This window comes from Sminthopsis crassicaudata, chromosome 1, assembly GCF_048593235.1.
Source record: "Sminthopsis crassicaudata isolate SCR6 chromosome 1, ASM4859323v1, whole genome shotgun sequence".
Taxonomy (NCBI): Eukaryota; Metazoa; Chordata; class Mammalia; order Dasyuromorphia; family Dasyuridae; genus Sminthopsis; species Sminthopsis crassicaudata.
The window spans coordinates 600,660,361-600,687,753 of NC_133617.1; the positions used below are offsets into that span (position 1 = coordinate 600,660,361).

At 34.5% G+C, this 27,393-nt stretch overlaps 1 long non-coding RNA gene and 1 pseudogene across 1 annotated transcript in view; both read left to right on the forward strand.

Annotated features, from left to right (window-relative positions):
• Window positions 1-27,393, forward strand: part of LOC141555447 (uncharacterized) — a 156,993-nt gene that overhangs the window by 47,415 nt on the left and 82,185 nt on the right. The gene's annotated exons all lie outside the window — the stretch shown is intronic.
• Window positions 1-27,393, forward strand: part of LOC141552259 (ras-related protein Rab-18 pseudogene) — a 78,857-nt pseudogene that overhangs the window by 21,933 nt on the left and 29,531 nt on the right.

The window sequence follows — 27,393 nt, forward strand, 5'->3', positions numbered from 1 at the left end:
TCCTACTTGGTCATGATATATTATCCTGGGGATAACTTTCTGTAATGTCTTTGCTAATATTTCATTTAAGAGTTTTGCATCAATATTGATTAGAGAAATTGGTCCATAATTTTCCTTTTCTATTTTGCCCCAACCTGGTTTAAGTATCAGCACCATATCTATATCACAATAGAAATTTTGCAGGATTCCTTTTTTCCCTATTTTTCCAAATACTTTTCATAGCATTAGAATTAATTGTTCTTTAGATGTTTGGTAGAATTCACATATAATCCATCTGGCCCTAGAGATTTTTTTCTTAAGGACTTGATTAATAGTTCATTCAATTTAGTTTTCTAAAATGGGATTATTTAAGTAATTTATTTCCTCCTCTGTTAATCTGGACAACCTATATTTTTTAAGTATAGACCTAACAAAGATACCATTCTCAATTGTTGTCTATATCATCTTCCCATGCAGGGGGAACTTTTAACTTTTAAAAAGCATAGCTTTTTTTTTTTTTCCCTTCCCTTTTTTTATGCTTCTCTTGAGTTCTGTATTTGGAGATCAAATTTTCTGTTCAGCTCAGGTCTTTTCATCAAAAAATAAATGAAAATTTGCTTATAATTTCTTATAGGATAATAACATTTTATTATATTCATATACTATAGTTTATCCACCCATTTCCCAATTGATGGGCATCTACTCAATTTTCATTTCCTTGCCACTCATTTAAAAAAAGTGCTGCACAAACACTTGGACGCATATGGGTCCTTTTCCCTCTTTTAGATTCAGAAATTTTAAATAAAATTGTTTAACAACTTTATTTCAATATAATTAGTTTTCTTTTTAAATATCTTTGTAAATATCCGTCCATTTCACTTGTATTATCAGATTTATTGGCATTCAATTAGGCAAAATAGCTTCTAATTATTGCCCTAATTTCTTCTTCCTTAGTGGAGAGTGCACTCTTTTCATTTTTGATACTAACAATTTGATTTTCTTCTTTCCTTTTTAAAATCAAATTAGCTAAAGCATTACCTATTTTGTTGTTTTTTCATAAAACCAACTCTTAGTTTTGTTTATTAGTTCAATAGTTTTCTTACTTTCAAATTTATTGATCTCTGCTTTTATTTTCATAATTTCAAATTTGATATTCAAGTGGGGCTTTTAATTGTTCTTTTTCTAGTTTTTTTTAGTTGCATGCCTAATTCATTGATCTTCTCTTTCTCTACTTTATGCAAGTAAGCATTTAGAGATATAAAACTTCTCCTAAGGACTTTTCTGACTGCATCTCATAAATGTTGATATGTTTTCTCATTTTTGTCATTCTCTTGGATAAAATTATTGATTGTGTCTATGATTTGTTGTTTCACCCACTAGTTCTTTAGGATTAGATTATTTAGTTTCTAATTATTTTTTATCAATTTGAACCAATCCAATGAAATTAGGGTTCACACAATGCTCATCCCCTTATTTCCCTCAACTATAATCACTCCCCAAGTGATGTAATGGACTCCATTTTACCTCCCCTTCCCTCTTGTTTCAGTATATAACTTTCTCCAGTACATTTCCACTCATAGTTTCTTTTTTATATCATCACAGTAAAGTTAAATTGCACCCATGTTCAAAGTTTTCTTTTTAATCCTATATTTGCCTTTAAAATCATTAATATGAGAAGGGATCCATGATTTCACCAGATTACCACAGGGGTTAATCATATACCCACACCTACACCCATATTCAGGATGTTAGGATTGTTGTTGTTGTTTGTCCTTTGTTCTTCAAGGGGACTATGACATCAGGGAGTTGATGCCATGGCATGAAAGTGAATTAAATTTAAGTGAGGGAGGGCTGTGCAAGGTCAGTTGCTTCACTTTCCCAGAGCTATCTGAGTCCAATGGTCAGATATAGATCAGGATGATTGAAGAACCTTTGCCTTAAAGTAAGTCTCATAAAGTTAACTTTTTGTCAGATTAAATATAGAGACCATTAAAAATAAACAGACTTCTGAATAAATAGCTATACAAAGATTATACAGATAAACTCTACTTGGTCTAAACAAATCAGGAATAAATTTAAATTGAATTGTTCAAAAAACTATAAAATTTTTAAAAGAGAAAAGTCAATGATATTCCTTTACATTTTAAGTCATGTCTGTACTTTGAGAAGTCTGGGTTTTAATTTTTATAGATATCCCTTTTCTGGATAGAAATTACAATCACTGTATAAATTGGTCCATGCACATATGCAAAGCAGTAGTCCTATTCACCTAACTAAATCATCAGATCCTTCACTTTAATAATTATACCCTGCATAACCACTTCATTATCATAGTCACTCAGCTAGTCAGGAAATTTATTTTCTATTTTCTAACTTCATTAGAGATCTCTTTGCACTTTAATTTTATAAATAAAAAATAATAATTTAGACTTGGAGGGAAGGAGCCTTAGAGAGCTTGTTCTGAACTAAGCATTCTTTCTACAAGAGACCAAATGAAAAATCAGCCAGGTTTTTCCTTCAAGACCTCCAGAAGAAAAAGAGCCCCTACCTCCCAAAGTGGGCTATTCAACTTTTAGGTACCTCTAAGGTTAGGAAGATTTTCTTGACATTAAAAACAAATCTACCTCTTTACAACTACTACCCATTGCTCTTAATTCTATGTTCTGGGAACAAGGTGAATAAGGCTAATTACCCTTTTCACATTGCTCTTCAAATTCTTAGAAAGCTTCTGTGCCCCCTCCTCCCTTCTCTTCCCCAGTCTAAATATCCCAGTTTCATCAAGTAATAATTATATGTACCTTAAATACACTCTTCAGAGATAATACCTCTGAAGTTTGATATTCAGTTTTGGCAGAATCATAAATTCAGAAACAAAGTGACCTCCAGGTTTATTTTCTCCTTCTCTACAGATAAAGAAATTTGAGACTCAAAACAATAGGTGACTCACCTAAGATTATAGGTAGTAAGTGAATGAATCAGGATTTAGACTCAGATCATTATGGTGCATTGGATAGAACATTGGTTAGAACATTACAATCAAGAAGACTCAACTTCATAAGTTCCAATCTGACACTTAACAACTGGGTGACCCTAGGCAAGTCACTTAACTTTGTTTACCTCAGTTTCTTCATCTAAAATTGCGGAGAAGGAAATGGCAAATCTCAAATATAGTCATGAAATATAGTCACCGAAACACCCAACAACACATTCAATTTTAAATCCAAGGCAGTTTTACAGTAAAACTCTCAATTTCCTACGTCTGCCTATTGTTCCTCTCTTAATGTGCCCTAAACTTGAATTAGTTTTCTTGACTTCTACCTCACTATTAATTTATTTTGAGTTTACTACATACCTCACATCATTTTTCAGACCATCTGCAATCTAACCATATATCGTCTATCTTGTTTCTGTGAAGTTACTTTCTAGAATCCAAATGTAAAGTCTTTACATTTATTCCCATCAAATAGTATTGTATTAGATTTGTCTCAGTGTTCTTGTCTGTCAAAATCTCTTTTGTTATCCTATCATCCAGTATATCCACTCTCTTTTTTCTGCTTTATGTCATCTGTAAATTGGAAAGCATGCCCTCCTTGCTTCCAACCAAATCATTGATAAAGACTTTAAATAGCTCTGGATCTTAGCTCCCTGGGCACTCCACTGGTTGTCTTCTTTCAAAATGACATCAAAGTATTCTTTGCTGTAACCATTCATCTCCACAAGCCCCAAATCTCTTCATCTTCCTTAAGAATGGCATGAGAGATTTTATCATATGCTTTTGTTATTTTCATTCCACTGACATACTTGTTTAGTAAAATCTACAACAATTTTTTTTTTTACTAACTAAAATTTCCCTTTTGACTATCAATGCCTAAAAAAGCTTAAGAAATTGACACTTGATGTTGAGGATATTTCCCTTCTTTGAATGAGAACAATTAATTGTAAAAGACCTTTAAAAAGAAACAAAGGAAGGAAAGAAGGAAGGAAGGAAGGAAGGAAGGAAGGAAGGAAGGAAGGAAGGAAGGAAGGAAGGAAGGAAGGAAGGAAGGAAGGAAGCAAGGAAGGAAGGAAGGAAGGAAGGAAGGAAGGAAGGAAGGAAGGAAGGAAGGAAGGAAGGAAGGAAGGAAGGAAGGAAGGAAAAGAGAAAGGGAAGGGGAGAGGAAGAAAGAAAAATGATCCCAAGAATATGTGCAGACAACAACATTGGACAGCTTATGATGAGGTTCAACCCAGCAATCTCTATGAAATATTCCCTTCATCTCTGTTCTGAAGCTGTCAGAAACATGGAAACTGGGGAGATTTATGAACTAAGTCACTTGTTCTGAAGTCTGATTTTAAAGGAAAGGTTTGTAAATCAAAACTTTATTCTGAATCTATGGGTATGATTTATCACACACACACACACACACACACACACACATAATGCTGCTTTTGCAACAAATGGGGGGTCATTTCCAAGAGGTCACTTTCCTTGTTAAAATGAATATAGTTATTGTTCTATATTCAATGCTTTCTACAGTTAAGGTTACAGAGCAGCAAGATTTCCAGAGACATTATTATGCAACTCTTTGGCTATGCAGAACACAGCTGTGTTTGGGAGGGGAGGGAGGCCTCCAGGTTCTGTCTAGACTGGAGACTATCTCAAAGTCATTTAGAAAGTGCCAGTCCAGGGATGCAACACCTGCAACATTCAGTCTTCATTGCTCCTGACCTCCTTGTTACTGGTCTCCTTGTTGAATAATTTCAACGAGAATTAATGTGTATCTATTCTGTTCTAAGTTTTGTGTGATATATGAGAGGTATATGAACTAGTTCCTTTTCACAAAGAGCTTAGACAAATAGCAATTGAAATCTATTTAATCTCTCCACTGATTAAAAAAAGGGAGGAAAAAATCCTAAACAATAGTTTGGTCACATTTAACCCTAAATATGCATGTGGATAATACTGGTGGTCTGTTATATATTATTATGAATTATTCACCTTTGCTCGCTGTAGAGTCCAGACATCTGGCTTTCAGAATACTGTATCTCCCACCTCCATGACTCTATGCATTTCTCATCCCTGCACGATGCTTCTGATTTCTGCCTATAAGAATCCTTAATTTCATTCAAAGCTTCCTTTTCTTCTTACTCTTGACCCTACGTATCTCTATTTCCACTTTTCCCTCCACTTCTTCTCTCTCTCTGTTCTAGATGTAATAAAATCTCCCGATCCTATCATTTCTAGGCACTGTACTTTATATCAGCTTCAAACTAGTTCATTTCCTTATGTAGATTTGTCAATGATCTTCTGGTTACTTTGTGATATTTGCTGTTGTTGGGGTTTTTTTAGTTTTGTTTTTGTTGTTTTTCAGTCATGTCCTGTAATGTCCAGGCTAGCTTTCTGGAGGACCTTCAGACAGGCCTTAGTCTCAGCAGGATAGACACCAAGACAATGGAGGAATAGAGTCTAGAGTCTTTATTCTGACCCAATTGGTGTTGACTTCAAGGTGAAGACTATATCAGTTGATGGAAATAAAGCTAAGCTTGCAATATGGGATACAGCAGGTCAGGAGTGCTTCAGAACACTGACACCTAGCTATTACAGAGGTGCACAAGGTGTTATATTAGTTTATGATGTCACAAGAAGAGATACTTTTGTTAAGCTGGATAATTGGTTAAACGAATTGGAAACATACTGCATGAGAAACGACATAGTAAAAATGCTAGTTGGAAACAAAATTGGTAAGGAAAACCGTGAAGTTGATAGAAATGAAGGGCTGAAATTTGCACGGAAGCATTCCATGTTATTTATAGAGGCAAGTGCAAAAACCTGTGATGGTGTACAATGTGCCTTTGAAGAACTTGTTGAAAAGATCATTCAAACCCCTGGACTATGGGAGAGTGAGAACCAGAATAAAGGAGTAAGGCTATCCCACAGGGAAGAAAGCCATGGAGGAGCTTGTGGAGGACCTGATCTTAGTGCAGGAGGCAGGAGGATGGTCAGAAATGGAATGTCTCTTTTCCAGTCCTTCTCACCCCTTAAATACTCTATTGTAATTACATTATTACTGATTATGAGAACCATTACATCACCATGCTAAGTACTAAGTATATATGTGAACTAGAGAACCATCATCTCATCAATTCCACTGAGTTAACACCTTGTTGTAAGTATCCTTGTTTCAAGTATTCTTCTCCAGAGTTCCGGCTCTCTACAATGTCCAACTCTCCTTGACTCCATCACGGAGATGCTTGAATGATTTGCCATTTCCTTTTCCAGCTCATTTTACCGATAAGGAAACAGAGGCAAAAGGGATTGATTAAGTGACTTGCCCAAGGTCACACAGCTAGTAAGTATCTGGGACCAGATTTATTGAGGAAGATGAGTCTTCCTGACTCCTGGACTAGCACTCTATTCACTGTGCCACCTATTGAAAGGTGGCTAACATTGGCATAGACTGAATTAAAAGAATCAGGCCTTTCTTTAGAGGGCACAATTCAAAAGAGTAGGACCAGAGCATGGACAAAAGGAATAGTGGTCAGCTCAGCTGGAATCCTGTTGGGAAGTGGCAGAAAATAAGACTGGAAAAAAAAGAATTGAGGTAGATTTTGGAAGGTCACAAATGTCAGATTGAGGAGTTTGGAGTTTATCCAAGAAACAATGGAGAACAATAGGAGATAGAAAGGAGAAGGAAGATATAAATGGATTTTGGGAGAAGGATAATCTCTATAGCAGTACAGAGGTCAGACAATAAGATCATCATTCAAGAGGCACAAAGCACCCATGAGCACACCTGTTAAATTTTCTTTTTTTTAAGATTAAAAAAGCTAAGGTCCAGGAACCTGAAATCACACAGGTAACAAGTATCTCAAGCAGAATTTGAATACAAATCCACTCTTTAGTCAGTATTTTTCCACTTACTATGCAAACAAAGAGAACAGCTAGACGATTATCAAAAGAAAACCACAGAATATTAGACACTAAAGAGATCTTAAGGGTACATCTTGTCTAACTCCCTTATTTTGTTGTTCCTCCTTCGTTCTTGAAGAGGATTAATGATATTAGGAGGGTGATGTCTTGACTTGCAAATGAATTGGATTTAAATGAGGCAGAATTTTGCAGACACATCAGACTCCTTCTCTCCTCCAGGAATTGAGGTCTATGGCAAGACATTGAGAATAACAAAGGTTAGAGGAGTTCAGTGATTTTACTTGCCAGATAGTAAGGCACAGGATAGTAAGAAAGCTGAAGAGTCATGTCTGGATCAGAACTTTATTTCTCTATCCCATGATCTGTGTATCCATCACCTGGTCTTGCCTCAGCTACTCTATTGGAATAGGAAGGAGAAGTATATACATGGCTTTCTTTCACACAACTATGAAGTTCCATACTATATGTAGCTCTTTATTTCTCCTCAAGTTTTTCTGTGGGTATTATATACTAAAATCTAAGATGAAGACTTGGCTCCAAGATAATAATCTATCTGGGAAAATAAAAGCAACAAACAATTGAAAAGTTAGAGTTTCAGTGATCATAATAATCTTATAACACTAATATCACCTTCAGGGCTACCCTGAGACTAGGAAAATACCTTCCTATTGCCACAATTCCTACTCATACAATCAACAAATATTTCTTGGTCACTTGCAAGATGAGGTGAGCCTGGATTTTGACAATAGCAGTTAGAATGGGAACAATGAGCTAGATAAGATGAAAAAAATGGGGAAAGAGAAATTAATAAAATTTAAGGACTCATTAGATGGAAATTTATTTTTTGCTTCCAACATGTCATTTTAATGTCATGTAAAAAGAGTTTCAATGAAAGTAAAATTCTTGAGTTTGCTTAAAGTTCTTTTAAAAGACTCTAATGAATCCCCACAGCTATTGGAAAAGTAGACATTATATAACAATATAAGACATATTTTGCACCTCTTTTTTTTTCTATGAATTTTCTAGTATTTGACAGCTACTAATTAAATCTCACAGCTCATCTGTGAGATATATAAACATAGTTATCCTTTCAGAAGGGAAGACAAAAAAGTTTGTTCCAAAGTCACCCTCAAAGGCTCAGGGAGGGAGCCAAATAGACCCCTATTCAAAATGTCCTAAATTGATTGTTTATCCTTTATTGTAAATCTTTAGGGAAAGGGACTGATCAAACCCCATGAGTCATTCCAGTGACTCACTCCAATAGATCTGTGTTCTCATGGATAGGGATATTACCTTGCAGATCACAATTCATTCAATGCTTGCTCACTTGGTAGAATTTTTTTCATGCTCTCCCACTGATTTGCCATAAAGAGGCCATTCAACATGTTGAATTTCTTCCTTGAATTATGTTGGTATGCAAGCATAGGAATTAACCTTATTGATTATCCATTAGGTATACCTCATTCATAATTACCTAGACTAAAGATTTCTCTAGTATATTTTACTCTATAGTGTCAAATGTCAATACTATACTGCCTTAAGAATGAGGCATAACTAACATAAAAACACAATGACCTCCCACTTGAGCTATGTATCTTGATTTTTTGAGAAAATACAGAAGATACTAGTAACAGAGTATGTTTTGCCATGATTCCAACTCTATTTGTCTTTGTTCTTGTCAGTTGTTTACAAAATTTCTACAAAGTACTCCACATTCCCCCAAATCAGACTTATAAGAATTGATGAATACACATGAGTTCCATCTAACCAGGAACCACAGGTAGGGAAAATAGCAAAGATAAAAGGTAATGGTGGTTATTGTATTTAAAAGCACTTACAGAAGAAGTATAATGTGACAATGAAGATTGAATAAAGGGACATTTGAACTAGAAGCTGTTCAGAAGGCTTCTTAAATTTTTACTTAGAAATTGCTTCAAATTATACCAGAGTAAAACTATCAATAGAAAAAAGAAAACAATGTCTATTTTAAAACTGTGATAAATGAGAATATATCAGTTGAAAGGAGATGCCTGCCTAGCAGGGCACGAATCATATTATACAAGAGCACACTATTTATCCAAGATCGATGAAAAATGAGCCATTTCCACTAAATGAATTTTCCAGGTAACCTAAGCAGCCTTTAAGCACCCAGAACTGTATTTATGTTGGATAAAAAGTCTTCCTAAAATGTATTATATACTTTCCTGTCTTCTTACAAAGAGCACATTGTAAAGAAAAGAAAATTGAGTTTGAAGTTAAAGGATGTGGTTCTGAATCTCAGGTTTGATACTTAACACTTAGGTGACATTGGTCACCTCTCCTGATCTCAGTTTCTTCATTTGTAAAAAAGGAAATTAGACTAGTAATAGTGTCAAACTCATATAAAATTGGGAGCCATTAAACCCTATGTGAGCATCTGCTAGCCATATATTGACTTAAAAAAACAGATATTAACATTATCTATTATATTTTATTTTTATTTGTTGTAAAATATTTCTTAATTTTATTTTAATCTTGTTTGATTTTGCTTGTAAATGGTTGCAGCTATAGGAAAGCCATTTTATTGGCTTTCTCTGGACTAGAAACATACTAAATTTTTCTCCCTAGCTATAAATACTATGATTTGTCTACCACATCATCATCATCATCATTTATTATCATTATCATCATTATTATTATCATTATTAAATAACTCAAGATTAACATGCTTTTTGAATTTATATGTCTACTTATTTCTGCTGTCATTTATTACTACTGCCAAGTGTGCTTACCTCAAGAAATAATTTTCCCATTTTTTTTTATTTGCATCTTCACTTAATAAAAGTGCATATAAAATAGGAGTATAAATAGGCTCTTGTGAAGTCTGAGGGCTATTCTGGGAATAAATGTCTACATTTTTATTGAATGGACATCTATTCTGACTGCAGACAAGACTCTACTTCTTTTTCCATTATTTGTAATGCTCCAGGGACTTAAAATTGTCAGATCATTGTTTTTCCTTTGAGAGAGCAATAGATTCCAAGAAGTCATTGTGTTCTTTCTTCATATTCAAGATCCCAACTTAATTTTAGTCAAATTCAACTAAATTATCATTAAGCATCTATAATACTGAAGATTAGGTTAAAACCTGGGAGAGATACAAAGATAAAGAAAACACACACAATCCTTGCCTTTAAGGATCTTACAATTGAGCAGGGAAAACAGAATGATTATATAAATTGTATACAAATAAACAAGTTGCCAATATTTGTTTTTTTCACCTTTTCAACTTATCTCAAATATATCCCTTTAAATCCTTTAATATTGTAACTAATCTACTCTAGATCCTTTTACCTCATATATTTTAATAGTTTACTTGTTTAATAGTCTACTGCCTGCCTCAAATCTCTCTCCATTCCAATTCTTTCTCATTCTATAACATTCATATACTATAACTTATTCAGCCATTCTCCAACTGATGGGCATCTGTTCAGCTTCCAGTTTCTTGCCACTACAAAAAGGGCTGCCACAAACACTTTTGCACATGTAGGAGCCTTTCCCTCCTTTATGATCTCTTTGGGATACAAGCCCAGTGGAAACACTGCTGGATCAAAGTATACACAGTTTGATAGACCTTTGGGCATAGTTTCAAATTGTTCTCCAGAATAGTGAATCAGTTCACAACTTCATGGACAATGTATTAGTGTCCCAGTTCCCACATCCCCTCCAACATTCATTATTATTCTTTTCCTGTCATCTTAGCCAATCTGAGAAGTGTGTAGTGGTACCTCAGAATTGTCTTAATTTGCATTTCTCTGATCAATAGTTATTTAGAGCACCTTTTTATATGACTAGAAATGGTTTCAATTTCTTTATTCTGAAAATTATCTGTCCATATCTTTGATCATTTATTAATTGGAGAATGGCTTGAATTCTTATAAAATTTGAGTCAATATTCTATATATTTTAAAAATGAAATCTTTATCAGACTCCTTGAATCTCATTTTCTAGAGGAAAACTTTCCCAACCTGTCTTAATTCTAATGCTTTCCCTCTCTTAATTATTTCCTGTATCCTCACTGTTTACCATAGGGCTTGGTACAGACTAGGCAATTAATATATGTTTATTGATTAATTGAATACAAATTGAATACAAAATCTGATAAATCTTTATTTTGTATTTGCTAGCTCTAGATTCCATGGTAGGTGTTCATATAGAAATGATAAATGAGAAAGAAGTCATAAGGTTTTTAGGAGAAAGAAAAAAATTCTGACTAATGGAATCAATAGAGATGGCATTCAAATTGGGCCTTGAGGATGAGTGAGGTTTTCTTAATGAATGCTAATTGAATTTTAAGAAATTGCATAAAATAAAATATGAAAATGAGAAAGCATGGGATATATAGATAGGGAATAGTTCAACATAGTTGTCACACAAAATACATGAAAGGAAAATGATGTGAGATAAGGCTAAGAAGATAATTTGATAATTATTGACAATTGATAATTTAGAGCTTAAGAGTAGAGAGCTGAATGCCAGGAATCTTCTCTTTATTCAGGATGCAATAAATAACAAGGTTTTTTGACAAAAGATGAAAACAATCAGACCTATGGTTTAGGAGCATTATTCTTCAATTTTGACAATTGGATGGAAGATACGGTGGAGAATGGGATGGTATAGGAGGTGTGGAAAATTGAAAACAGAGGAATTCAAAAAGAAGACCTAAACATTATCTATCCCTCAAAGCAGTTGGTACCAAGGAGAATCCTTATGAAGTTCTGAATTTAGAAAGAGGGGATGAAAGTGAAAAAGTGTGAAAAATATCAGAGATATTTTGAAGCTAGACTTAGCAGGTTTTGGTGACTATTCAGTATGGAAGATGAAGAAGAAGAAAAATGACTTTGATGGGATGAGGAGTGTCTGGAAACTTAGTGGTTTATTGGCAAGAAGGAAGAAGGAGAAGTAAATTTAGAAGAAATATTGATTTTAGTAGAGCTGAAAAGGATCTTAAATGTCACCTGAGAATTTTGAGGGCTAGACAATTAAGCAGTTTGTCCAATATCTCCCAAATGGTAAATATTGAAGTCCAAATTTGGGTGAAAATCACTTCACTAATCTGGTAGTAAGTTTCTCTGGACTTATTTAAGCTGATCCTTGGACAATAGCCAAGTTGTCACAGGACCCAAACTTCCTTATTTTCTAAGCTTATGAGGACTTAACAGTTTTTGAAAATACTTTCTTGAGATATTAGAATAGGTCTTTAATAGATAATAGAATAGGTCTTTACCATTTAACACCGGAAGATCAAAGTTGAATTAACCAATAAGCATTTCAATCAATCAGTAAACTTTTATTAAACACAACAATATTTCAGGCACTGTGCTAGGTAGCACAGTTACAAAGACAAAAAAATGAAACTTTCTTGCCCTCCAGGAGATTATATCCTATTTTCCTCATCATCATTATTACCACCATCATTATTAACATTTATAGAGCCCTTTTAGGTTTGAAAAATGTTTTGTGAATAACATTTGAATTTTACAAAAATCTTGCTAATTAGGAGCTAGTAGTATTATCTCCATCTTACAGATGAGAAAACTGAGGCAAATGTAATTTAAGTGACTTTCTCAAATTTATAAATCTCAGAAGTATCTGAGGAAGGATTTGAACTGTTTCATATGCAAATATATATAAAGAAAATACAAGGTAATGATTGGGGGTGGGAGTGGGTATTAGTTGTTAGAGAAGATCAAGAAAGATTTCACTAGTACATTTGACCCAAGCTGAATTTTGTGGGAAAAGTGGAAAAAAAATGTTAAAATCATTTAACATTGAAATATTTGTGGAATACGATACAAAATGAAAGGAAACTAGCTCATATAGAAAACACAACTAACTTTAAAGGTAATTACCAGGGCTCCTCATGTCTTCTTTCTCACATAGATTGGCCAATTTCCTTGCTTGTGAATTAGTCTAACAGAGGAACAAACAGGGGTTAGAGAGAAAGGAGACAGAAAGGATTGACCAAACAAAGTTAATCAATCCTATTTCCTATAAAATGTTTCCTGAGGCTGGGAGATTAGCTGTGGATTTAATGACACATATCTCCAATTCCTATTGCTTCTACTGTGGTAGAACCAGCCCGTCTCTGAAATTCTATTCAATGAGAGACAAACTTGGCAGATTCTGAATTTGCAAGCTCTCCAGAGGCTATATCACCCATCTGGATAAACCAATAACTTTTGTGAAATTTAACAGCAAAATGTGTAATGTAGTGGAACCAGCACTGCTCCAATAGTTGACCTTAGTTCTAGTCCCATTTTTACTATAAAGTAGTTTTATGGCCTTGGGCAGATCACTACATAGAATCTCATAGTTGGAACTGAAGTTCATCTCTTTTAGTATATATTTGAAGAGTAATCTTATTGCTAAAGATCTTGACATCATCAAATGGTTCTGTGCCTTTGGTTTTGCCAGTGGAAATGATACTAAAGAAGATGCATTGCCATCTGCTTTGCTGCTGTATCTAAAGATGCTAGTTGGGCCATTCCATCAGCCTTCCAGCTGAAACTTCCTATATATATTGTCCCATCATATTGAAATGTGAGCTCCTGGAGAGCAGTGGCTATTTCATTTTTCTATTTGTATTTCTAAGTTAGTAGTGCTTGGCATATGGCAAGAATTTATTTTCTTTTAAATGTTGATTCATTCTTTCTCCATTTAATGGATGTTATAATCTACCAGTCTTACCTACCAGGAAGCAGTATGAACCACCATATCCATCACTAATTGTTAGGTAGTTTTTCTTTACAGAGTACTGGAATCCTCCTCTTTGAACCTTCTGGACATCATTTCTAATTCTTCCCCAGACGTGTATGCAGAACAAATATTATCCCTTTCCCACATGAAAATCTTTCAAATACTTGAAGATCGTTATCAATATCCATCCAAAAAAATCTTCTGACCTCCAGTTTCTTCATCTTCCAAATTTAAACTCTAGAATCAGCATCCTTCTGGCCTCTGAATGTTTATTACACACTGACAATGTACAAGACACTGTTCTAGGTGATTGGGCTATGTGGATGAAATGGGACAGTTAATGGAACCTCAGAAAGCTTACATGGACCAAGGCCAGAAATGTAACTCCATCTAGCTGGCCTTAGACCATATTTCACATATGGTCTATAGTATTTATCATGGAGCTACCTATCTGTGTAAAAACCTCTCCTTCCCCTCCCCATCTCCTAGTCTTGCTTTTGGAACAATACTCATATCAACACCATCATTGCTATTGGAAAGAGAATGACAATTCATTAAGCCACTCACAGTCCCTATGATTGACTAAATCAAAGCTCCCTTCCATGGTCACCATTCTACTATATGTATTGTATCTTCAATTAAGCTCAAATAAGCTCTTTGAGGCTAGAACCTGCCTTAATTTTTTTTTTAATTTGTGAATAATTAACCTAACAGATAGCTGCCTAGCAAGCTATTATATACTTAAATGCTTGTTGATTGAGTCTGATAATGATTATGAAATTCTGAGCAAAAATTGAAACTTGATCTCTTCATTTAATTTACTGCTCGTTTTCTATACCCCACTGTTTAATGCCTTTTATCAGTCATGGAACATAGATCATACACATCTGGATCTGGATCTTACAAATAATCCCGCTCAGTTCTTTCATTTTAAATATTTTATATAGATAGACACATATACTTATAAAAAGTATACAACTTCAACAATACTGTATGAGGACGTATTCTGATGGAAGTGGATATCTTCAACATAAAGAAAAGCCAACTCACTTCCAGTTGATCAATGATGGACAGAAACAACTACACCCAGAGAAGTAACACTGGGAAATGAATGTAAACTGTTAGCACTACTGTCTATCTACCCAAGTTACTTATGCCTTTGGAATCCAATTCTTAACGTGCAACAAGAAAATTGGATTTACACACATATATTGTATCTAGGTTATACTGTAACACATGTAAAATGTATGGTATTGCCTGTCATCTAGGGGAGGGAGGGGAAAATTTGGAAAAATGAATACAAGGGATAATGTTATAAAAATTACTCATGCATATGTACTGTCAAAAAAAATTTATAATTATAAAATTAATTTTTAAAAAGAGGGGAGCTATGGATCTCCCCAAATAAAAAAAAAGTATACACATATACATATAAGAAAGTATATATATATATATATATGTGTGTGTGTGTGTGTGTGTATTATATACGTAAGTCTATATATGTGTGCATGTATATATACATGCAAAATTATTTGATACATATTTCTATTTATCATTTCTTTCTCTATTTGAGTCTAATGGTAGCCATCTGGTAGAGAAGGAAGGAGGGAAGAAAAAATGAAAATGAAAGAAATATACAAATATACTTCATTATATATTTAAAAGGAATAGCAAGTTTTACATAATATATTTGTAATTTCATGTGCAATCATCTTTTCCTAATTTATACTCTGGAAATGATTATTTTATTCCATAAATTAAAAATAAAATAAGTAAATGTGATATGCAATCAGAAAAAAATGAAATCAAGGTTGATAGATATGAAGTAATTAGTGACAGAAACAAATCTGGAATCTAGATCTCCTTTTTCCCTGTCTAGTGCTCTATCACCATGTCACTGCCTCTATATTGTTTAATGACCTTCTATGCCTATATTTAACTAGTGTGGTATGGGGGATGGAGGTATAGGAATCCCTGAATTAAAAATCCAAGACCTACATTCTAGTCCCCGCTCAGCATTATTTTATTGTATCAGCCTGGGCATATTACTCAGCCTGTCTAAGTGAGAATTTCCTCATCAGAAAAATCAGGCAGTTTAGCTAGATTGATCTCCAAGGCTCCTTGTGGCCTTAAAGCCCATGATTTTAAGTACTTATTTTCAATCTAATGGTTTATTTATTTTACTGCCCTAGTTAGATGCTCTCAACTCATCCAAAGAACATAAAAAAAGCATCTAGCCCCTATAGTAAAACAAAACAAAACAAAACAAAAAAACACAATAACGATTTATCATTGCCAGGCTCAACAGATATGCTCATGTGCAAACAGCAGTCAGCTAATACTGAAGTACTGGCAACAGAAGAGCCAGAACAAAGCATCGTAAGGCAAGTTCCTGATCATTGACAGGCATTGGCACTCGCACACTTTATGCGATTTATCATCGTGTTTATATTTCTGCTGGATCTAGATGCCTTAGCTTAATAGAATTTATGTAGAATTGTTATTTCATTTAGGGAAGATGTAGCTTTCATCACATTATCAGTGTATATCTGAAAAGACATAATGTGGAATCACATTTTTCTACATATAATACTATTGTAGTCAAGTTTTTGTTGTTCTTTTAAATTACATTAAATATTTATATAAATATAAAAGTTTTCTAAGGTACAAATTTATTTTAAAAATCATGTGCCAGTGGATGGGATTCCTGCAGGGTAGGAATGAGGCTAATTTCCCAGTATGAGTCCCCCAGCATTATTTTGGAAGACTTTAAAAGTTATACCCAGTATGCACAGAACTATAGTTAGTACAAGACAACTAAGGCTTTTGACTGGAGTCTTGGTATCTTAAGGGGAATATTTTTTCCCCATAGCAGTCTTCTACTGTTCTACAAGAACCACAGTATCCTATACCTCTTCTCACTCTTCCCCCATTCCAGTTCTTAGTGGGCACCTATCCCCACAGAGTCTTATCGATTTAAACCTCCATTCTAAATCTTCTTTTACTACCATGTTGGGCAGACTGCCCAACACACCAGAACTAAGAATGTCATGGGACCATGCAGCAGCCTCTCTGTCAAAGGCAAGTCTTCCCTCCACTTCATCCCACAGCTTCCTGTTTAACTGAAATTTTTCCAAGTTTTGAAATAAAGTGAATGTTTTGAGCCACAGATAATAAGGCTCTTAAATTATTTCACACCCTCCTAGTTTCTACACATGGATAAGAGAAAGAAAATTGGCAACCTAAACCAAGACACCACGTTTGTTTTCTCATTCTCTGAGAATAGAGAATTCAGTGGTCAGCTCCAGCTTGCTGTCTTCTTTCTTATTAAAATTCTAGCAACTATATTTAAATGACTTCTTGATTTATGCTCAATTCATATAAAAATAGAAAAGGGTCTTTTAGATTTTCATTTTTTAAACATAGTAACTAGAACAAATCTAATATACTTTTGAAAGAAAACATTTATATGCTATTATTTGTTTTAGGAAGAAAGAACTTATCAGGATTTCACTGGAGGATCTTCCATATTCTCTTTATGGAAATTTAGGGAAATTTTGTAAGGGAGGGTCCTCTCTGTGCTATCCATTCTCCCTCAAAGTAATGACCAATATTCAGGTTTGCAAGTAAAGTGAAAAAAGATAGAAAGCTTCCTTTCAGCCTTCATTTCACAGGAACATTTGTCCCAAGAAACCCATTTGTCACCAAAAAACTAGACAGTGAGATAAGGAGTATTGGGCAACAAGAAAACACAATGGAGAAAGTGCTTGCCCTGGAATCAGGAGGACCTGAATTCCAGCAAGTCACTTAATCCTATTTGCCTTAGTTTCCTCATTTGTAAAATGAATTGAAGAAAGAAAGGGCAAACCAGTCTAGTATCTTTTCCAAGAAAACCCCAAATGGTATCACAAAGAGTTGCATGTGACTGAAATGACTTAACAAGAAGACAAAGAATATATCCTCAAAAACAACAACAGGAAGACACAAATGCATGTTGGTTTTTTTTTTGTTGTTGTTTTGTTTTGTTTTGTTTTGTTTTCCAAATCAGGGGAAGAAACCACTAGTATGGCTGAGATGATCTCTAAGATTGCTTCCATCTCTAAAACTTATGATAATTCTTATTCTCAGTCTGATGGTTGATTTATTTCATTGCTCTGGTGAGAAACAGGCTCTTACACCCTTACCTTAAACCCACCAGAATAATATTTTAATAAATGTTTGGTTTTAGAAACAGAATAATGATCTCAATGAATTTAATTTACCTTGGTCAAGTTTAGAGCCCTATTTGCCATGCCAGTTAGTGAGGGTAGCCATGACCTCAACCTGGCTGGGTGAAAGAGAACTCAAGAGTACGGAGAACTTTTTTGCCTGTATCCTGCCATATTGTGATACTGACAATAAAGAGGTGTAAATTTGATGGGAACCATTGCAGTTAGACTTGACTTGTAATCCTGACCCTTTTTGTTTGCTGTTACAAATTTGAGTGATTTAAGGTGAGTACCAATTTTATATCTTTGATCCTCAATATCCTTATTTATAAAATGAAGGGGCTGAAGGATTGCCAAGGTCTCTTCTAACTTATGTTTCTTTATCTGTATATAGATAGTAAACTATATTCCCAATATAACCTTCTAGAAGGCAGAAACCAGTTTTTTCTTAGTATTCTCAATATCTAGCACCTTGGCATGTAGTAAATATTTAATAAATACTTGTTTAATTGAATTGTATGAGTGTTTCATTATGAGTAATCAAGAATTACCTATATATATTCTCAAATGCTACTTCTCGATGAATGTCTGAAGATATTTAAATTCATTTAGGAGTACGAACTTTTATAAGTCTGGCTTATTTTTTTTTAAATTAGGACAGATAGAAGCAGCTAAACAAAGCAACCTACTATACCTTGTATGAAGGAATGAAGGAATGAGTGAAAAGCTTTTATGCTTACTATGTGCCTAGCATTGTGTTAAGTACTGGAGATACAAATACAAAATTAAGATAATCCCTTTCCTTAAGGAGTTTACATACTTATGGGAAAGATTACATAATAATGACTAGAAAAGTGTGCTTTTGTTTGGAAAGTCACAAAAATGGTGAGTGGAATAAGAGGCCCAGAAGCAATGGGAGTGATTATTAGAGTGCAGTTCTTAGAGGAAAAAAAAGTGGAAAAGGGTAAGAGGGATAAAAAGAACAACTAGGAGAAATGATGGTGATGAATATAAGGACATATGGTCCCAGGGAGTGCGGAGCTCATTGACTTAGCTGATCCTAGGCACGTCCTCTGCAGGAGGTCTTGTTTGGAGGCAAGAGTAAGAATATAGGAGTTCTTTTATCTAGACTAATATACTCTATAAACACAGTCTTTCCAAGGGAAATGAAATTCATCAGTGACTACAGAATGATGGCAAAGTCCTTTTCCAATAGATCTGAGAATGTCCTCAGAATCACTTAAGTTAAAATGGACTGAATGCTAAACTGTTTACTGAATCATTGCTCTTTGGGAGATCTCCTGATCTAACTTCTTCCTTCCTAACCACAAAGGATCAGAGAATTGTCATTTCTAGCTGGCAGGAGATTTTCTGCTTTCAGGAAATCAGAGTATCATTCCATCACTCAGGATTCCAAATCTAGCCTCATTCTAACTGCAGGGAGTTAGAGAGAGATACCCGTTCCATCATGTTCATGTTCCCTAGGCTGACAGTCTCTATGCTCAGAGAAGACCTTTCTGCTTATAAAAAACAGAGATACAACATTCCTGCTCCTTCTACCTGTCTCTTTCCCTGTCCTGTCTTCAGAAGTAGGAGAAAACATTCTTCTATTATTTGCCCACATTGGTCCTCTCAGAGGACACTACCTTGAAAGCAAATCCATAGTAATATTAATAACTCTTCTAAACTCATTTGGTAATGTTTAACATACTCCCACTCCCCATCTCAGTGATTCTGAATCTCCAGCTGTCATAACCCTGCTTTCCACTCCTCACCATCAACTCTCTTATTCCCATCTCCCTAAATTTGACTCTACCAATTACACAATATTTCCCTTTAAAGCTACTATTCTTTCCATTTCACTCTCTGCAGTGTGTTCTATAATTAAGGAATTTGTCTTCTTCTTCATTCTTTTCCTTTCTCGATCCTTTCATTTTCTGAGACTTGGCTCCTTTATTATTACCTAGCAAGCATTGGCAGTGTACTTTCATTCATTCCTTCTGACTCATTGGTTGAAGGAGAGAAGATGGAAATACTTCCCATTAGCCATAGCCACTTCCATGTTTGTTTTGTTTTTTTTTCACCAGTATCATTCAATGATCTTGCTTTCTTTGGGGTTCATCCAATCCATGTCTATACCAATATCATGTCTAATCAAAATTCTGGATCTAGCTATCTCTAAACTCCAGAATTCTCAATCAGTTTGGTACCTAGTTCAAAATCTTTCTTTCCTCACAGAGTCCTGCCTTCATACAAAGCAGACTCGAATTTATGTATTGATATTCCCCTTAGATAGCCTAACTTCCTAGTTTCTTAACTTGTTCATTTCCCTTGGACTATTCCTTCATCTTACTTAGATCACACAAAAAGATACTGATAGGATGATTTCAGAGAGGCCTGGAGAGATTTATATGAACTGATGCTAAGTGAAATCAGCAGAACCAGGAGATCATTATACACAGCAACAACAAGAATATACGATGATCAATTCTGATGGAAGTGGCTCTCTTCATGATGCCAGTTCTAATGATCTTGTAATGAAGAGAGCTATCTGTATCTAGAGAGAGGACTGTGGAAACTGACTATAGCCCACAACATAGCATTTTAACTCTTTTAGTTGTTATTTGTTTGCATTTTATTTTATTTGTCATTTTTTTCCTTTTTTTGGTTTGATTTTTCTTGTGCAGCAAGATAATTATATAAATATGTAGCCATATGTTGATTTAATATATATTTTACCATGTTTAATATATATTGGATTATTTGCCATCTAGGGGAGGGAGTGGAGAGAAAATACAAGGTTTTTCAAGGGTCAATGTTGAAAAAATTATCCATGCATTTGAAAATAAAAAGCTTTAATAAAATAAGATGCTGATAATCTTAATCACTCCAAAATGTTTAACTTCCATGTTTATGATTACTTTATCTGATCATAATCTGTTGTCATTCCACCTGTCCTTCTGTCTTGCAAATTCAATTTTTTTTCTTTGTTTATGCCATGGCCTCTAATGTTTCAATTCCTTACTTCTTTTTCATACATGCAATAGCTACAATTTTCTCCCTTCCTCTTCTTGATCCTTCAGTAACCCAATTTAATTCTATAGTCTTCTTTTCTTTAATGCCTTTACCCCTTATCCTATCACCAATCATGCCCTTCCAAGTCTCAGCTCTGGTTTACTCTTCACTCCAGATGAAACTGAAGAAAATCTTGAATGCATGTTGACTGGGTTTGGTACAAATTCATGTTACATAAATAGGGCCCAGATTGCTGCAAGGTAATCCTTTTATAGTTCTATAATTGAATCACTGTCCCACGTACCACATTGTCTCTTCCAAACCTTTTCAATCCTTCACAAACCTCCTATGGTTCCACTACTTATTGTGAGCTCCATCTTCCCTCCTCCTTTGGAACTCACATCTTTCAGATGCTTTATCTAATATAATAAGGTGGTCCCTCTTGCCAAGGCAAATGTCTTAGCATCAACAAGTGAACCTGTTTCATTGCATCTTTTTCAGCAGGTTGCCCTCCCTCTTCATTATCCTCATTCTTTCACTTGTCTACAATTTCCTGCTCTCTACTGGTAGCTTCATTACTGGCTATAACATGTCCATGTCTCACTCACCCTCAAAAAGTCTTTCACTTGATCCATCCATGCTCTCAGTTATCTCATAACTCTCTTCCTTTAGGGGCTAAACTCTTATTACAGTGACTTCTTTCACTTCCTTTCTGACTCAATTTTTAAATCTCCACTGTTTACCTTCCCCCTCATAATTTAACTGTAACTGTTCACTCCAAAGTCACTAGTGATCTCTTAATTTCCAAATTTCCAATCTTTATCCTTCTTGGTTTGAGTATATATGCCTTTTCAGTTAAATGGCACATTAGATAAAAGTTCTGGGCTTGGAATTAGGAAGATCTGAATTCAAATTTGGTTTCAGAGACTTATTAGCTGCATGATCCTGGGAAATTACTTAACTGTGCCTTTTATTTATAAAATGAGGATGAAAATAGTAACTATATCATATGGATAAATGGATAAAATGAGATAATATTTGCAAAGTTTCTGGCAGATAGTAGGACCTTGACAAATATTATTTTTTTATCAATCTCTCAATTGTTTTTGACTGTTAATCACCATTGAAATTCTCTTCTTGCTCAATTTTCATTATTCTACCCTTTCCTTTTTCTCCTCCTAATCAATTATTCCTTCTTCATTTGTTTTGTTGGATCTTCATCCTGGTCATGACTTGTAACTGGGAGTGTCCACCCAGGGGTCTGTCCTGGGCCCTCTTCTTCCTCTATGCTATATGTCATTTTGTAGTCTCATCAGTTCCCCCCCCAAAAATTTAATAACTATGTCTCTGTTCATATTCTCAAATCTACCTATCCATCCCTAATCTCTACTGACCTCCAGCCTTGCATCTCTAGCTGTTTATTGGACACCTTAAACATAGATATCTATAACTATAGATAGCTTAAACTCAATAAACTGAATTATCTTTCCCCCAAAATGCTCCCCCTTTCTTAAACTTCCCTAACACTTTCAAAGCATATTCTCCCATTTATCTAGGCTCAAAATTTAGGTATTATCCTCAGTTCCTCACTGTCTCTCATCCCCACGGACATATCCAACATGTTGCCAAGTACCGTTGGTATGTGCCTTTGACACATACTGCCCCCCTCATGCTTAGACTATTGCAATAACCTGCTGGTTGGCCTCCTTGATATCATAATATTTTTTTTAATTTTATTTTTAATTAATAGAATAAAATAAGCATTTCCATAACATAGTTAATAAAAAGATGGTTCCACATGAAACTGCAAATCTACTATGCACAATTTACTCTTCCTTTCAAATATCCAATATTATCATGTAAAATTTTTCTTTCCTCCCACAACCTTAGAGATAGGAACCATGAGACACAAATGGGCATATGCATACATATATACATATACATTTACATATATGCTTATATATACACTTATTCAATATATTCTATTTATCAATTCTTTCTCTGGAGGGATAGAGTGACTTTAAATTTATTTTTAATTAATAATAATTATAATCTCCTTAAGCAGAGTTCTAATTAGTCACTCTGTTACTTATTAAGCTCTATTGGTTCCATATCACCTCCAGAATCTAACACAAAATCCTTTGTTTATTGTTCAAATCCCTCCATGAATTGTCCCCCTTCCTCAATGTTCCAGTCTTCTTACACCTAATATTTCTGTGCTCTCATCTCCTGTACTCTGAAGTACTGTGTCATTGACCTCATTGGTTAAGACACTCCATCTCCTTCCCGAGGTTGTTGCCCATGACTGCTCTTCCTCTTCATCTCTGTCTCTTAGCTTCTCTGGTTTTCTTCAAATTCCAACTAAAATCCTATCTTTTATAGGAGCCTTTCCTAATCCTCCCTTAATTCTAGTTTCTTCCTTATGTTAATTTATCTCCAATCTATCCCAAATAAACCTTGTTTACTTACTTATATGCATGTGCCCTATCAGACTGTTAGGTCCTTGAAAGAAGGGACTATATTTTACCTTGCCTTATATGTTCATTATTCAACACAGTACCAGACACAAAGTTGGTGCTGCTTAATAAATGTTTATTAGCTGACTGAATAATTTATCCTTTCTTCCTTTATTTCTTCCTTCCTACCATCCCTCCATCCCTCCTTTTTTCTCCTTTCCTTCTCTCTACTAACTTTTTTTCTTTCTTCCTACCTTGTCTTCCATCCTCCCTCCTTCCTTTTTTCCACCTTTCTCTTTCCTTCTTTCTTTCCATCCCTCTCTTCTTTCTTCCTTCTTTCCTTCCTTCTCTCCTTCCTTCCTTGATTGCTGCCCACCCTTTCTTCCTTCTCCCTTCTTTCCTTTCTTCTTTCTTTTCATCCTTCTCTTCCTCTTTTTCCTTCCTTCCTTTATTCCTTCTTTCCTCCTCCTTTTCCCCCTTCCAAGATTCCTTCTGTTTTTTTTTCTTTCCTTCTTCCTTTGAGGAATAATCTGACTTTATATTTGATTAGAATCATAATTAACAAGTCATATAAGGTGCACTGCTATCAAAAGATGAAGAACTTAATATTCCATTCAGCTAGAGGAGCCTCAATTCATTGCAAAAGGTAATATTCTGACAGGAAATTTGAATGAATTATACAGTTAGAATATCCATCACATCCCCAGGTCAACATATTCTGTAAGTGTAATATTTTTCATTTTATAAATAAAGATATTTTATGTGAAATATATGAAAATATATAAAAGCCAAAGGGAAAGTTGAATAATTAAGGCAAATAAAATAAAACTCAGTAACATTCAAGAGCCTCAGAAATATACACAATGAATCTGACCTCAATCAAACCAGGATCAGAGTTTCTCACTATTTTTCTATCACATTCTTGAAGAAACTGGAATGCAGCCTGTCTGGGACATGAACAAAACCCATCTGATCTGAGGATCTTAACATTCTTTTCTCAGAGCAAAGGAGGCTAATTATCAAATAATAAAAATCATCTGTAATGGTTTGGTGACCATAAAGAAGCATGATTCAGGAAGATGCAAAGACAGTTTTCTGGACTTCTTAGATAAAGACAAAAAAGTCCCACTAATTATCTCAGGAAAGAGCAAAAACAGATATATGGCAGATGTTATTTGTTCTTTCTGAGTACTAACAGAGTTTGTAGAACTTAAGGCATTTCATTGCTCTTTATATTCTTCTCCGATTTCCATTGTACATATCACTGGTCCCAAGACCCTAAATAATTCCCATAGGAGCAATCAAAATCCTTCTGTTTGGGTCACCATGAAAGTCAGCAATCATTAGTAAGACTCAGGCATTTCCTCTTTCTAGTCCATAGAGACTAATCTGGAACAATAGAAGCAGTACAGGGAAAAATGAAGGCATTTATGAACCCCTTAATCTTGGAAATTTCTCTGTCCTAGATATAGAATCATTATGAGTGCAAAAAGTGGCGTTAGGAGAAGCAGGATGTTTTCAGAAAAACCTGGAAAGGTTTATATAAACTGATTCAAAAATGTAAAACGATATTGTATGATGATCTACTGTGAATGACTTAACTATTCTCAGCAATTCAATGATAGAAAGAACTCATATCCACCTCCAGAGAAAGAACCGATAGAGTCTGAGTATAGATTAAACCATATTTTTTAAGCTTTATTTTTCTTGGTTTTGTTTTTTTGGAGTTTTTTAAAATTTCTTTCACAATATGACTAATATAAAAATATGTTTCGCATAACTTCACATGCAAAACCTATAACAAATTGCCTTTTCAATGATGGGTGAAAGGAGGAAGTGTGGGAGAAAATTTGGAACTCAAAAAAAATTTTTAATTGTTTACATATAATTGTAAAAAATAAAAGATTTTTTAAAATAATTTTGAGGATATATAGTCCAATTTAAAATTTTACACATGAGAAAATTGAAATGGAATGGTACTATGAAAGATGTGATGCATTTGGGGTCAGAGGACCTGGGATCAAATCATATTTTTACCATTTATCAACTATGTGATCTTGGACGAGTCACTTAACTTCTCTTTTTCATCAGTTGGAAAATAATCTTAAAGGTCTCTACCATTTTCATTATGACTTTATGACATAAAATAAAGTAGACTAACTACAATTTAAGTTCAGGTCATCCAAATTCTCATCCAAGGCTTTTTTTATTTACATAATGTTGCCCCTGATCTTCAATGACTACACACCTGGTGGCAAAACTACATATCCTAATCTAATTTTATCTTCCAATAGCGTCTTCTGATATTGGCACTTTGAAAGATTATTTTAAAAAATAAATGTGAAAAATTATTTTACATGTAATTGAAAAGCAATACAATATGTTTTTAAATAAAGATCCATGATCTCCTTTCTATGTATATTTATTTAACTAATGACTATTTCAATAACTTCTTCAATGACTTTTTGTTCAGTGTGATTCTTGATGCTTTTCTCATAAATTCTTCATAAAGTATCTTCCTAAAGCAGTAAAAGACTCCTACTCCTTCATTTAGTATTTCATGAGCACTAGTGCATCACTCAAGTTGACCTAGATATGGTTTCTAAATCTTCCTCCTTAACCTGCCCACCTACTTTTCCATAATACATATCCTCTAATATATTTTATGTCATTTTGTATAGGCAGAAAATTAATTTCCAATGTGCCACAAATTATGTCTACCAAGCAGCTTCCCTTGCTCTTTGCATTATTTGTCATTTTATTTTTTTTTAAACCATGATGTACCATTATTTATGGTTGTGTAATATCACAGAGAAGGAATAATGTTGTAAATGATGCTTTTTGCTGGGATAAGCAGTTTGGGATCGATGAAAACCTAAGCAATTTTTCAAATACAATCCATTATATCTCTCCTATGGCCATTCAGTTTGAGATCACACAGGCCTAGCATTTTATCTGTCTGTAGATTTAGTCCAGAATGCACATTCAAAAAACTGATTTAGTAGATTTCCTATCCAGTTTTATGTCATAGATATTTTTGTCATGGGATCATAGATCTAAAATTGGAAGTGATTTCAGAGATCATCTAATAAAACAATCTCATTTTACAGATGAGGAAAGAAAAGTGGAATTCAAACCGAAATCCAAATCCTATGATTTGACAGTTTTACCTCCCCCCCAAATGTCTGAGTGAGCATACTGTTAATTCAGGGCACCTATGTGATGCATAGAGTGCTAGAGACAGGAAGACTCATCTTCCTGAGTTCAAATCTGACCCCAGGTATTTAACTATGTGATTCTGGGTAAGTCAGTTACATCTGCTTGCCTCAGTTTCTGTATTTATAAAATGAGCTGGAGAAGGACATGATAAACAATTTCAGCTATATTTACCGAGAAATTCCCCAAATGGAGTCACAGAAATTTAGACACAAATGAAAACAAGACAAGCATAAAATTGTTAATCTACTTGAAATCATCTCCTATGCTTTCCTCCTTTTCCCTGGAAAGTGGACCTTATCCTTATCAAAAGCCTAATCTTATTAAGTGAAATAAGCAGGACCAGGAGATCTTTATACAGGGCAACAACAAGATTACATAATGATCAATTCTGATGAACTTGACTCCTATCAATAATGAGATGATTCAGGCCAGTTCCAATGATCTTGTGATGAAGAGAGCCATCTGCACCCAGAGAGAGGGCTGTGGGAACTGAATGTAGATCATAACATAGCATTTTCACTAATGTTGTTGTTGTTGTTTGCTTGCATTTTATTTTCTTTCTCATTTTTTTCCCTTTTTAATTTGATTTTTCTTGTGCAGCAAGATAATTATATAAATGTGTATGCATATATTGGATCATATATATATGTATATTTTTTTACATGTTTAACATATATTGAATTACTTGCCATCTAGGGGAGGGGGTGAGGAGACAGTGGCACGGGACCACCCACCATGGCGTGCCCTCATCAGAAAAGGTGCTATGCTCTATGAGCAAAGCAGAATTGAACTAGCTCAGAAGAAATGTGAGATACACAAAGTTAGAGAAGCCATCCCAAGTGTTCTCAGGAGCTCTTTGTGTCTGACC